The sequence below is a fragment of the Pleurodeles waltl genome, chromosome 11, assembly GCF_031143425.1.
Source record: "Pleurodeles waltl isolate 20211129_DDA chromosome 11, aPleWal1.hap1.20221129, whole genome shotgun sequence".
In the NCBI taxonomy this organism is placed as follows: Eukaryota; Metazoa; Chordata; class Amphibia; order Caudata; family Salamandridae; genus Pleurodeles; species Pleurodeles waltl.
In genome coordinates, this window is record NC_090450.1 from 869238479 (window position 1) to 869251207 (window position 12729).

The window sequence follows — 12729 nt, forward strand, 5'->3', positions numbered from 1 at the left end:
GGACCATCCTGGGGAGTGCAAAGCCACAGTCTCTCAATGTCTCTACAGTGGGTGGGTTGCCCACTGTACCATCCTGGGGAGTGCAAAGCCACAGTCTCCAATGTCTCTACAGTGGGTGGGTTGCCCACTGTGCCATCCTGGGGAGTACAAAGCCACAGTCTCTCAGGTGGATTACAGAGTCCACTGGTCAAGGAGGAGGCATGGTGGGCACAGTGAACCATAAACAGTGCCTGAGACGGCGGGACCCAGCGCAGCGGTGCATGACATGGCGATGTCCAGCGGAGCGGTGCTTGACAGGAAGGGTCCAGCGGAGCGGTGCTTGACAGGAAGGGCCCAGCGGAGCGGTGCTTGACAGGAAGGGCCCAGCGGAGCAGTGCTTGAGACGGCGGGGCCCTGTTCAGCGGTACCTGTCTTCACGGCGGGGCCCTGTTCAGCGGTGCTCTTCTGCACGGCGGGGCCCTGTTCAGCGGTACCTGTCTTCACGGCGGGGCCCTGTTCAGCGGTACCTGTCTTCACGGCGGGGCCCTGTTCAGCGGTACCTGTCTTCACGGCGGGGCCCTGTTCAGCGGTACCTGTCTTCACGGCGGGGCCCTGTTCAGCGGTGCTCTTCTGCACGGCGGGGCCCTGTTCAGCGGTACCTGTCTTCACGGCGGGGCCCTGTTCAGCGGTACCTGTCTTCACGGCGGGGCCCTGTTCAGCGGTGCTCTTCTGCACGGCGGGGCCCTGTTCAGCTGTACCTGTCTTCACGTCGGGGCCCTGTTCAGCGGTACCTGTCTTCACGGCGGGGCCCTGTTCAGCGGTGCTCTTGCAGTATGTCAAGGGAGTCATACCTGGCCTGGACACCCTGCTCACTCGCCCTCCGACCGTGCTGTGTCAGGCCCCTTCGGGGAGTGAGTCCTGGGCCCTTTGGTGTCGTCCCTTGCAGCCGGGATGGGGCTTGTGGGGCCCTCCTGCTCCGCGCTCCTGGTGGTTGTCCTCTCCGCCCTGCTGTCCTTCCGCTCCTTAGATGGGGCTCTCGGGCCCTTGCCTCCCCTGGCTGCTGTGGCCGGTGAAGTGGCCAGAGTCACCTCCTTGGGGGCAGCCGTCTCTGTCCGCTCACGGCGGCCCTTCAATTTCCGGGTCCTCTTGCCTGGGGGGGGCTGGCTGTCCCCTTGCTGCTCACCGAAGTGTTACTGCCGCCAAAGGGTGGACTCCACATGCCATGCACCACTTGCACTGTAGAAGTTGGGCTGGTGGTGGCTGAGGGGGTCGGGTCTGGTGTGGCCTGTGGCTGCCTGAGGGGAACCGACTGCCCAGAGGTCCCCGATGGTCCGGGCTGGTCATCAGGTTCACTGTCGACAGAGCTGCTATCCTCAGTGTGGGCCTGTTCCGGTGGTGGGATGGACACTTCTGGACCCTCCTGGCTGGTGTGTTGTCGTTCGGGTCCTGCATGGGGTAAGAGAGTTTGGTTATTGTTTCTGTGTGTGCAATAGCGTGCGTGTTATGGGTGCCCTTGTCCCCCAGTGCAGGCATTCCCTTGAGGGAGGTGTTGTGAGGGTAGTTAGTGGGGGGGGGGGTTAGTGCAGTGGTCATGCTTAGGTGATGGGTGCCCATGATTTGTGTTGGCATGCAGGAGTTGGTGTTGGGATGGGTGGGTTGTGCTGGTGAGACATTGTCAGGGAGGATGTGTGCTGGGGGGTTGGGGGTGTGGGTTGGCATGCTGGTGGGGTGGGGGGGGATATAGTAGTTGAGATTGGACTTACCAGAGTCCATTCCTCCGGCTACTCCTGCGAGGCCCTGAGGATGCAGGATGTTCAAGACGTCTTGCTCCCACGATGTGAATTCGGGAGGGGTGGGTGGGGGTCCGCCGCCAGTCTTCTGGACCGCGATGTTGTGCCTGGAGACCATCGATCGGACCTTCCCCCGTAGGTCGTTCCATCTTTTGCGGATGTCCTCCCTATTCCTGGGATGCTGTCCCACCGCGTTGACCCTGTCCACGATCCGCTGCCATAGCTCCGCCTTCCTAGCTATACTGGTGTGCTGCACCTGCGAGCCGAAGAGCTGGGGTTCCACTCTTAGGATTTCCTCCACCATGACCCGGAGTTCTTGGTCCGAAAAGCGTGGGTGCCTTTGGGGTGCCATGGGGTGGTGTGGGTGAGGTGTGGGGTGGTGTATGTGATGATAAGTATGTTGGTGAGTGGTGCTTTGTGCTACTATGTGGTGTGTGTGATGGTGTAGTGTGCCTCAGTGTGTCTTGCTATGGATTGTCTGCTGTGTCTCTCTCTCCTTCTCTCAGTAATTATGGTCGCAGGGGTTTGTGGGTGATGTGGGTGTGTGTTTTATAGTTGGTTGATTGTGTGGGAGTGGTGTGTGTATGTGTATCAGGTGTGTGTATTTCAAATTGTCCAATGTGGCTGTGTTTTGGTGCTGTGTGTGTATTCTGACCGCGGCGGTGTGTAGCGCCAATGTAATACCGCGTTTGAATGACCGCCGTGTGGATTCGTGGGTCGTAATGGCATGGGCGTATTTCTGTTGGCGTGACGGTGGAGGTTTGGTCATCTCCAGTTTCTCGCTGCCCGCTGATGTGGCGGGCTGCAGTGGAGGACGGATTTTTGGAGGTTTGGCCGTTGTGGGTCAGAATGACCGTGGCGGTTAACCGCGGCCGCGGCGGTGTTATGGCGGTCTTCTGACCGGCGGTAAGGGCCTTTTACCGCCGAGGTCAGAATGACCCCCATAGTTTGGGATGATCTGGAAAATAAGGATACAAAACTGAAGATAAATTGGTTTTGGTTCGACGAACCACCGTAAACAAATCTCCAGTATGAGTAAATTGACGATTAGAAATGTCTAAAGCTTTGACATCAGAAAGTCGTTTGATAGAAACAAGACATAATAGCATTGTTAACTTAGCAGATAACATTTTTAAAGTAAGCATGATATTATCAGGCCATGACAGAAGACATTTTCAAACAATGTTAACGTTCCATAATTGTCTATATTTGGGCATAGGGGGATTAGAAAATTTTACTCCCTTTCAAAGACGTCAAACAAGAGGGTGTTCTCCAACTGGTTTTCCATTCACGTAGGTATGACTGGAGGAAATAGCTGATCTATATAAGTTGATGGTACGAAAAGCTTTACCTTTACTAGCTTCTGCAGCTAAAAAAATAGCAATTAAAATCACATCTGCTGAAAAGGAATCAATGTGTTTTCCCAAACACCAGCTGTGCCATAAAGACCAGGCTGATTTGTAAGCTTTCTTGGTGCCTGGAGCCCAGGATTGTGATATGTATTGGGAAACTTCAGACAAAATGCAAGGGAGAGATTGAGGATTCCCGAGATTTTCCATGCTGAAAGGGTGAGAAAATTGTCCAAGATGAGAGGATGAGGACGATGCAGTGGGTCTAACAAAAGATTCGGGAACTAAGGAAGAAGGAAAGGAAAGTCTATTGAGAGTTCCAAAAGAGTTGGGAACCAAATTTGGGATTGCCAAAATTGAGCTATGAGCACTAAGGAGGCTTGTCTGAGCTGAGCGAGCACCCTGCTGATCATGAGAAAAGGAGGGAAGGCGTAATTCAGGGAGATTGACCAATCCTGTAAGAAGGCATCGGATGCTAAGGCTAACGGATCCGGACGCCAACTGAAGAACTGAGGAAGCTGAGTGTTGAGACGGGAAGCAAACAGATCGATAACTAAAGGACCCCATTTGTTCTGAATTTTTTGAATAATTGAGGCATGGAGTTTCCAATCGCTCAAGTCCTGAAGGTGACACGAATGCCAGTCCGCTACTGAATTGAGAGTTCCTGGAAGGTACTCGGCATGAACCGAAATATGGTTTGAAAGGCAAAATTCCCAAAAGACCTTGGCTAGTTCTGCCAAAGATTTGGATTTCGTGCCCCTGAGGTGATTTATATATCGAACTGCCGAAATGTCCATTCTGAGAAGAATAGCACAACAAACTTTGTTTTTTGCAAGGCTTCTGATTGCAAAGGAGCCGGCAAGCATCTATAAACAGTTGATATGCAATTTGGACTCCTCTAAAGACCATGTACCTCCAGTCGCAATTGGCCCACATCAGGCCCCCCAGCCTGAACGACTTGCTTCGGATTCTAACACTAGATCTGGGACTGATGCAAAGATAGTTCTTCCGTTCCAAGCGTCTAAATGGTCTATCCACCATTGAAGTTCTGTGCGTGAATCTAGAGCTAGAGGAATAATGTCTGAGTATGAAAGGCCTCTTCTTAAGTGACAAATTTTCAGTCTCTGGAGAGCCTGATAATGAAGGGGACCTGGAAAATGACTTGAATAGAGGAGGAAAGAAGACCTACTATTCGAGCCAGTGATCTTAGCGAAATTAGAGAACCACCTAAAATCTGTAGAATCTCTGATTTTATGGATTTGATTTTGCCAAAGGAAGGAGGAGAATGGCCGAAAGAGAATTTTATTTGGAAGCCTAAGAATTCTATAACTTGGGTTGGGGAGAGAAGTGACTTATCTCTGTTGATGATACACCCTAGGTCTGACAGAAGGGAGCATGTGAGAGATAAGTGGGACAAAAGAGACTGAGGAGATTGGCTCATTATGAGAATGTCATCCAAGTAGATGATGAGTCTCACACCTTGAGCTCTGAGAAAAGTTACCACCGGTCTCATGAGCTTGGTGAAGCAATAAGGGGCGGAAGATAGACCGAAGGGTAGAGAGGTAAAATTAAAGTGTTGGTCTAACCACTGAAATTGAAGAAACTTTCTGAAATCTGGATGAATTGGAACTACTAAATATGCATCTTGAAGATCTAATTGAACCATCCAATTATTTTGGAGGAGCGTATCTCTGAGGTGAATGATGGTTTCCATTTTGAAGTGTTGGTAAACCACAAAATGATTGAAGAACTTGAGATTTATTACAGGCCACATCTTCATGTTTTTCTTTTGAACTAAGAAGATGTAGCTGGTAAAACCTGACGGATCGGGAAGGGTAAGAGATATGGCCTGTTTTTGAATGAGGGATTGTACTCCTGCAGAAATAAGGTCTGACATTTCTGTGGAAAACCGTGGAAGAAGAGGCAACTGTGTTTGAACAGGGATTGAATAAAGTTCAATAGAATAACCTTGGACAGTATTTAGAACCCAAGGGTCCGTCGTGATTTCTGACCATTTCGGAAGAAAATAACGAAGGTGCCGTCCTATAGGAATAGAACCAAAGGAAAGGCTTACCTGATTGAATAGAGGCTCTGGAATTTCTGTACCCTCTGGAACGGAAACCTCTGCCCCGCTGTGGGTATTCTTGGTAGGATGCATTGTGGTAACCTCTGGAACCTTGGTTGGCATATGCCCGGCTGGCAAAGCGGTTCCTTCCTCTGCCAGCCCTGCCAAAAACACATTGTGAAAACATCTTCTTCAAGGATTGTTGTGCCTTGTCCAAAGAAGTGAACGTTGCCACATATTTGCTTAGTTTTTTTATGAATGATTCTCCAAAGAGTAAACCTTCAGATTTTATATGCGGTTCAACAGTCACTAAATTTACCAATTTAGGATCAAGTTTTAATAAAAGACCTTTTCTCCTTTCATGTGTAAGCGCAGAGTTTACATTGCAGAGAAGACAAAAAGTGCGCTGAACCCATAAGGTAGCTCCTCTGGATCAATGAAGGAACCGTCAATTCTGGCTGCTTCGGTAATATCAAAAATGCGCGAAAGAGGGCCGAGTATGTCCAACAACTTGTCTTGGCAAGATGACCATGCCTTGTCTACTCCTTTATGCGGATCCTTACCAAGTTTGGTAAAAAATGTCAAAAGAGGTTGTTCAATAGCCAGAGTGATGGAGGATTTGTGGGGAAGGGAAGGACGAGGGCATTCGGACTTGAGCTTGGCCCTGTTTTGTTTGTCTAGAGGGCAAGTAAGTTTGGCAGAGACATATTCAGCCACATGGTCTGTAGGGACCCACTCTGTAGAATTGGGATGGAGAATGTGGCCAGGGTCAAACATTGGAAAACCCTCAGAGTCCATTAGAGCAATGGGTTTGGAATTATCAAGGGAGGATAGCCTAGGTTATTTTTGAAGGAGGAGAGGATAAAGAACAAGTGTCGTCCTTGTAAGATATATTGATATCAGAATGCAAATCAGGCATATCAGTATCAGGGATGGAAGAAATAATTATAGGGGGTAAGGTATTTTTGGATTTATATTTGTGCTTTAACGATGATTGCACATTGTCCGAATTTTTATACTCCTTGGAGGGAGCCTTGCGAGGAACCGTGTCCTCTGCCATGTGTGAGGAAACCTCACTTGTCTTTAGCGCCACTTTCTGAGATTTTTTAGAGTGCTTAATGGGATAAAGGTGCTAACTGCATTCCCCCGCAGACTGGGCCGAAATAGATTTTGAAATTATGTTAGCAAAGGATAACTCCAGATTTTTTGATAGTTTTAGAATGGAACAAGATACAACTTGCTGCACAGAGGACTTAATAAAATCATTAATTTCCTGCCTGATAGAATTAATGTAATCTGGGGCATCCTGCCCTGAAGGAGAACTATCCATTTAAAAAAATGAAAGGGTCTATGACACTGTAGACAGGAAAGTAGAAATAAACCAGCAAAAAAGGGGTTAAATATGTTAGAGGAGGGGAAAGGAACAAAAACTCCTCCTATGGGCGTTACCAAAATGAAATCCAGGAAGCTGAGGCAGACAGAAGGAGGTTGACGTGTGACCAGGTAGGAAGTGAGCATAAAAAGTGCTTGCCGGGAGGCGTATAGTTTATAAAACTGCTGACCAAAGCAAGCAGTAGAATATAGATGCAAAAATAAACGCAAAAAATTGCGTTTGTGATTTGAGCGCGATGCAGGAGAAAGAACGTTTCCTCAGACGCGGCGAAAATGTAGTCGAGGAGACGTTGAAAAACAGTTGAAAGTTAACGAGCGTGAGCACAGCGCTCTGAAAAGGGACGTGCAGCAACATGCCGACTACACGAGAAGGATAGGGAACAAAAGCACTATAATGCGAATAAATTATCAACATTAAGCAAATATGGAGCAAGAAAAAAAATACAATATCACCTGTAATAAACAGAGAAAATATTGAATGTACTTAACTTGACTGCGAGCAGCAAGAAAAGAGGGCTGTTCGCAGTCAAGTGATGTCATAATGCCCTATTTGCATGCTTATTGGTTCATATGTTGTGTCCATGTTTTTGTTCCCTTTTACCTTAGCCTCATGGGAACTGTAGTTTGTTTTTTGACTGCTGCTGTTGATTAAAGTAAGAAAAGAAACGCATAATAGGAGCCTCCGGTCCTATCATAAAATGTATTACTGTTGTGCTGATCAACGGTGTGCAACATAATGCTCCTAAACCTGGTAGCTATCTTACAACTGTAAATTACAGCATGGACGGTATCATTCCAATATGGCTGCTCACTTTAGAAATTGTAGCCACACAGGGTGCAGCAGACTTCACAAGAAATGAACAGCAAGTCAACTGCTGAGTAAGGCTGGCTGGGTCGCTGGAAGACGCTCTAAAAAAATAAAAAGAAGGAAGGTAATAAAAGCAGACCTGAAAAATTTAAAATTGTAATAATTGGCCACCGGTTCAGATTCTAAAGCATACTCATTTTCAGGTGGATGTGCACAAATGATCAAGCACAGGACAGTACAGCAGACCTGCCAACTGCAACAGAAATTGCACCATGTGAGAATGGAGTGGGGCCTTGGAGGGTCCTGAGGCCTTGTGCCAAGAAGTACATAAGAGGCACTATTGCCCCTGCTTCACCTCCAACCCCCACCACTCCAAAAAAAAAGCTTGCTGAGGCGGATGACGATGTCTTGTGATGTTTTCACGCCCCTTAATGGAAGTTGGCAGTTCAAAGCCTCGGAAAAAAAGCTGAAAATCCACTGTTTGCAGTGTTTTTCAGCTTATTTTCCTTGCCACTGTGTGATATCGGCTCTTCACCGTGTGAAGGGAGCCAATTTTGTGAGTCACACAGCGGCACCCTGTGAGTTGGCAGGTCTGATACAGCCAGTGGTAGCAATGGGTTACACATTGCCGCAAGCAGTATGCTGTTATGGGGCAAAGCACAACATTTGAACAGACACTTGAATGACACGAACAGAAAGAAGAGCACTGACCCAATAATTGTATAGCTAAGCAGATTTTAAAATAAAAAATAAAAAATATTACAAGGGCCTGGCAGACTAAGTACGACTACCAGATCCCTCAAGTATGGTCTAGCATGGGCCATCACAGTGCATATTTTCTAACCAACAGCAAAATTTGTGCTTACTGTATTGAGCACTGGGATTCCACTTAACAGAATTCCTGTTTGCCCCGTTTACAGGCATTAACGAAATGTCATATCAATCCACCCTTAAAGGGCAATTGGCTTTAACATCTGATATTCACAGTAAAAAAGCCGGTCCTACTGCCTTTGTTATAATTTCTCATGATAAACAGATCAGATCTATGGCACCTACAATAAGCTTTCCTAATGGACCCATCAGGATATTACTGTTTAAGACCTGTAGAAATATTGCCCACTCACTATGGCGAGTCAGATTTTATCAGGGCAAGCTATTTTTAGGGCCAATTGTCCCTTTCTGGCAAGCTGACAAAGATCTGGTGTTCTGTTCACTCAAAAAGTGAATGCTCAATAAAGATGCCTTTAAATCTTGTTTTTGTTTTGTCTATTTGCTCTGTGTTCAGAGACAGAAAGCAAATGTAATCTTATGTCTTCCAAGAATTTGCTGCCTATTTTATTCTGGAGGTTGGTGTTTACTTTTCTTTCCTTAATAGCAAAGTTAGAGGATTTTGTAAAGTGAGCTGTTTGACATTCGTGCTATACAAAGAGTGTGAAATGAAAGGCTGTAGGATGTCAGGTATGATTTCAATACAACTTTTAAATAGCTTGAAAACAAACTGCACAAACATTTCAAAATATATTTCAGTTCTTATGAAAGCACATATTTTGTAATGAAAATAAAGATTTTAATAGGATGAAAACAAATCCAAATACTTTACTTGGGGGTGTGCAAATGATAAATATGTTTGCAAAAACTCAATTCCCACCGATTTTCGCTCTATATGCTATATAGTTTTATCAGTAACACTGCATATTAGGGGGAAATGTGCAGCAGTTTTAATGATAAAATGTGCTTTTTGTAAACGACAGTGCACAATCATAACATGTTTTAATATTATATTTATTACAAGTCTGTTTTTAAACATGAATTGAGAAACATTCTTGCCCCCGCCCTGATGACTAAGCTGTTAGTGACCTAAAAGGCAAGACAAAGGTCATGTGTACCCTATATGCAGGCTAGGTTATTATTTTACATGGGGAAAAGGTTTAATCTGTGAAATCAAACAAAAGAGTTTTTCGTGCAGCAGAAATGCTGAACTCTTATATTTGGAAATGCTCTCACATGTGATAGTGAAGAAAAAGATGGCTCTGGAAAATAAAATATTTGCCTAGGACCACACAATGTGAGACCAGTTTACAGGCCAAGTACATTACAGATAGGTCGACATGATTTAACAAGTCATTAGACCAGCAGGTCTTGTAACATTTTTAGGATTTTTCAAGGCCTGCTTTAAACACTGGCTCATCATTACCACCCACTTAAGCTTACTATACTGAACATAACCTTTTTCTACAAGGTACAAGGTAACCATCAAAAATACAGTTATAAAACTACAAATATGTTAAAAATTATAACTCACAAAACAACATACATCCCTTCCTATGAGAGCCTTACAAGGATCTCAGAGTACAAATCTTCTACCCCCAGGGTTTTGCAAAAGGTAACCAACGCCAGACCTCTTGCCTTTTGTAGTAATCTATGAAAATTCATGTAACTCAACACTTATCTGCAGCCTTTAATACTGTGAAACAACAAGCCTCCCTTAAAATCCTATTAGCTTAACATGAGATATATACATATTTCAGGCCAATTGTCTTTGTCATACCTCTTTCTAATAAACAGAGCAGTTCTATGAAACATTCCCAATGAACCAACCAGGCCTATAACTTTTATTGATGGCTTGTCACAATCACCAACTCAGGCTCATTATCAAGTATAAACCTTCTCACAAGGCAGCCATTAAGCAAACAATCAGCTAAATTATCAATCCGTATAAAATACAGTTGGAAGCACAATATACAACCTATCTGAGGAAGGTCAAAAAAGGACTAGCAGAGTGCAACTCTTCTACCTCAAGAGTTTCCTTAAGGGGGTAACTAACACCAAGCACCTTGCATACTGAGGAACAAGCCCGATAATATGTACTAATGGGTGGTTGCCAAGAAGGAGAGACCTGGTCCTTATGTAGGCGAAAAGAAATCAACTTGTTGTTAGACCACAGAACCCATTCTAGCGTCTCCACAGTAATCATAAATATAGTCCAGTATATGACCTGCACTATGAGAAGGTTGATGAACCAGCGGTGTCATCTTCAAAGCTGAGCAGATGTTAACAATCTGTTAACAAACTGAGGGGTACCTGCACTCAGGTCCTTGTCGAAATAGACATTCAGATCCCCCAATATCATTAAAGATTCAATTTCCACTGAGATAGTAGAAACATGGGGTGTAGTTCCATATCCTGGATCTGCGTTAGCAGCAAGGTGAAACTAACAAATGACTCTTTACAAATTAAAGCAACCCTCCTTCGAGCCTTATTTTGCCCGTTCACAGTGCAAATGACGTAGACTGATGGTATAGCAAAGGCTACCATGGAATCGGAATCCTCGTTTATCCATGTTTCAATAAAAAGTCAAAACTGTTATCTTCAAGTAGCATTAAAATCTGTACCGTGTGCACATTTAATAACATACAGAGATTCCTATGAATCCTGTTGTCACAATTCTCGGCCACCGATAATAAGAACGTGTTTAAAGGAGTAGTGAGATTAAGAAGATGTCAAGAGAGGTGGCTGGGACTAAAAGAGCACACACTTGGTTATCAATGGAATTGATCAATGGCTTGGATGCACACACAGCTGCAGTGTTGAGTGCTCAGAAAAAAGTGAACCCACCAATTCCTCTTTTGTTGGAACAAGATCAAGTCATCCGATAGAAGATTCCGAGCACTCCTAAATAAGTCCAGGTTGATTTAAGTTGTGTATCACCAAAATCCTTTATTCTTTACAATCAGAAGTAAAAACGTTTCACTTCTTCCTTCTCTGCCAACGCATGTTTTGTTTGGGCAGCCAGTTTAGCAGGAGACTTCAGGGCTAATCCGGTGCTTTTATAGGGCTCTATCTAACATTAATGCACCAGATGCTCATCTCTGGTGCCTCGAGCATCTGCAATGTGTGGCCCGATGCAGAACGCTCCTTTATAATTCATCAATCTTATTACACATGTGAGCCAGCCGTACCAACTAATAAGAAAGGGAAAGACATTTGTCATCCAATACAAAGCTAGGAAGAGTATTCCCAAGGCGTCATCCAAAACGAGTGCTGTGGGGAAATCACTGCTGTTGCTGATGACGAATTTCTTTCTAGGCACAATTATTGGGTGCATATGATATCATCCTGACTGAGGATGACTGCCCACCATCCTTTAAAAGGATACATTTCGTTGAGAGGAGGTAATACTTGAAGAATTTTCTTCCTTGGTGCCTGGGGTGCTCAGGGACAAATATGCATTTAAATGGGGTATGAAGCAAGCTCCAGAACTGTTTAGAAATCAAACGGGTGGGATAAAGTATCTCAGCCACATGTGATTCACCTTCAAAGTGAGACACATGTAGAGGCTTAATATTAATTAAAGCAAGAGGCTTGCTTCCTTCCTTCTTAGTAGGTAGGCAGGCTTCCAAGTCTCAAGCAAGCCCTGAGGTTCTCCAACAAAATGTGCAATCTGCAGGTGATGTCCCCCTTGCCTCTGGGAACCTGGCTATAGGTGATACCAGAACTGGGTAACAGCAGCTGTTCAAATACAAGTACTCTCGTCCTTGGTTGGTGAAGCAGCTTGACACCAGAACAAAGTGGGAAAGTGTGGGTCTCAATATGTGTGTGAACCTTGCTGTAATCAGTCTCACTGGAAGGAACACGCAAGCCCCAGGCTTTGCAGAGATGTGCCCCTCCCTCCAAACAACTGAATCTACTGACACCCCCCATTTCTCAGCATTCAAAAGAATCATAATGCTCATGGGACTAATTAAAGTGTATAAAAAGGTGATAGATGGAATGCTTGAATTAATTTTAGCCACGGATAATTACTCTGGCTACATCTCAATCCATCATTATTTTGCACATCATGACACCTCAGTTTGGAACCAGCTATAAGCAAATTAGTCTTGACTCTGTTCCAGCTGGAACAGTCCAGCTTGTCTTGCCAAACCGCATCCTCCCTGAACCGTAACACAAGCAACCCAGGACTGGTTTCTCCCTAGTTATGGACTCATAAGCCAGGTACAGCTTGGTTCATGTGACACAGTGTGCACAGGACCCACATCAGAGCATACCAGTCCCACTCATCAATCCCCTGCTAACTTGGTCCCATCAAGCTTCCAAAGACAGCTTTGTCTCCATCCCTCCTCACCACACTGTCTAGAGCTAGATCCTCCATCTCAGGATGCATTCAATAGTCTTCCACTGAATGGGCAATCTCCAACCTATTGCCATGGTAAAGCCAGGGGCAATTCAAAATGGATCCCACTGGCTATGGCATCCATTCACTTACTAACATGGCGTCCTGCTACAAGGCAGCAGACACCCAACGCACTCAACATACAACCAAGTATGTCAGTGCAGGGTCTGGAC

The 12729-nt window shown here is 45.3% G+C and overlaps 1 long non-coding RNA gene across 1 annotated transcript in view; it reads left to right on the plus strand.

Annotated features, from left to right (window-relative positions):
* The window catches only part of LOC138266215 (uncharacterized), a 170291-nt gene that overhangs the window by 132017 nt on the left and 25545 nt on the right, over window positions 1-12729 (plus strand). The gene's annotated exons all lie outside the window — the stretch shown is intronic.